The sequence below is a fragment of the Corylus avellana genome, chromosome ca8 (assembly GCF_901000735.1).
Source record: "Corylus avellana chromosome ca8, CavTom2PMs-1.0".
NCBI classification, from domain to species: domain Eukaryota; kingdom Viridiplantae; phylum Streptophyta; class Magnoliopsida; order Fagales; family Betulaceae; genus Corylus; species Corylus avellana.
Window position 1 is genome coordinate 9,202,418 of NC_081548.1, and position 2,187 is coordinate 9,204,604.

Below are 2,187 nucleotides of genomic sequence, written 5' to 3' on the forward strand. Positions count from 1 at the left end.
TTGTTCCCCAATAAGGATTTAACCTCATTAGACAAAATAAATAGAAGCATTAGTTTGATTGTCCATAAATGATTATCTCATAGTATTTTTAAGATGAGAATAACTTTAATCCGGTCTTGGTGAAAACAAGGTGTTTTGTATTCTTCAAATAGAAAGCAGACATTTTAGCTTGAAACACTAAAATGTAATACAACCCTTCACATTAAATCATTTCTAAATACCTCATAAACAAAATACTCCCTTGATAAATTTACTGTATCCACCGTCTTGATTAGTTTTAGAAACGAAGTGTTGAGGGCTTGGAGGTGGGCGAGGGGGTTTGGTGGTAAGTGGTGGGCGTTGGATTAGAATTAATGAAAAAGTTTATGGGATTGATTTGAATAAAAATACTGTATTTTCATCTCCATTATATTTTGTGTTTTTACCTAATGCATCAAATTTATATTGAAGGCTATAAAAATGAGTTTTACACCACATCATCATGATAGAATGCATCTCTTTTTAGAAACTAGTCAAAAATAAATTCTAACATAGACATAAAATTCTTCCAAATGAAATATTCTTCAACCCATTTAAAATAGTGTCAAGTGTCTATAAACATTTAAAATGTACATGAAATTTAGTCTAAGTTAGTAAACTGCTGTCCCCAATGGGTAACTCAATCGGCTGTGGACCACGCCTTATGAAGCGAAGGGCACTAGTTCGAATCCTCCCTCCTCATTCCCTTGCGTGGACATGTCAAAAAAAAAAAAAAAAAAGTAAACTGCTATTAATGACGTTAAGAATTTAATGTGCTTTTTAAATGTTTAGACACTTGGTACTATTTTAAATGGGTTGGAGGATATGTCTTTCAGACTGGTTTGGAAGAAATTTTTGTCCTTCTAGCATTCAGTCCATGTCAGCTACTAAAACTTTTTTACCCTCAAATCACATGTTGACGCGTAGCATGGGGCGGGGGTAGGGTTTGTACTTCCTGGTGTTGATAATCCCTGCACAAACGTCTGCTAGTTATAGATTCATCTCATGGAAAAGAACTATTACAGAATCCTCATTTTTATACTTGACTTTTGGCTGCAGACTGGATACATCTTGTGCTCAAATTGCAAAGTTTTCAAGTGTGTTACCTTCCCAAATTCTAGCGATGGTGCTGACCTATCTTTTTGAGCCTCCAAACTCTTCTGGTTTGCTAAGGATGTTGATCCTACAATTTGGCTAGCATTGAACCAGAAACTATGCACATGAAGGTGGATTTAATTGTTTTGAACAGTTTACTTTGAGGTTGTTTGTCTTCTCCTGTATGATTCTCCCCCTCAAGAAGATTGTCTTTGAGTGGCATTAATGTAATTTCCATGTTACTAGTTGGAAAAGGAGAAGAAATGGAATGATTGAGTTTAAACCACTGTATTTCTTTATATTGATGTGCTTGACGCAGATTGTGGTGTTACATTGCAGAATTTTTTCCTTTTATAGGATGGGCCAGTACCCACTACCTCCTTCTCTTTAGGAAAAAACCCTTTTATGCTTTCAACCTAAAAGATCACAAGCCAAATGAAATCCTCTCATATAAAGAGCAACCCATCATCTTGTTAATGATTAAACTGGGTGTATTGCTCATACCTAATTTTTTTAATGAAAGATTTGGACTGTTTAAGGTTCGGGTATAAAATGATTTTTGTTATAATAAGGCCAAGGGCCAAGCATTTCTTTTTTCTTATGGGCAAGGCCAAACTTAATTATTTTGGCTCAAATATTACACCCTCATTTCACCTTCATATCACTAGATTAATGTGATAATGCCCCTTAACCTTTAAATTCATTTTTTATTTTTTATTTTTTATTTTTTATTTTTTTTAACAAATACTAATCTAAAAGATAATGAGCACAGCCACATAAGCCCAATATCATAAGGGTGAGATGAATGTGTAACATGTAACATTACTCAAATTTAACATGATAAATATTATTTTGCATTCTCCCCACATGCTCAGCTGACGTGGCATGTTCAATCTACTTTCAAATCAATCTTTAAAAAAAAAAAAAAAAAAAAATCAAGAGTGAATTGAGTATGTCACGTGAGCGGAATATGCTCTTTATTCCTTTGGTTGTTGTCCATAGCAATTACTACAAATTATATTGTAACTAGTCACTTATAAAATATATATATATAGTGTCCATAGGAATCTTAAA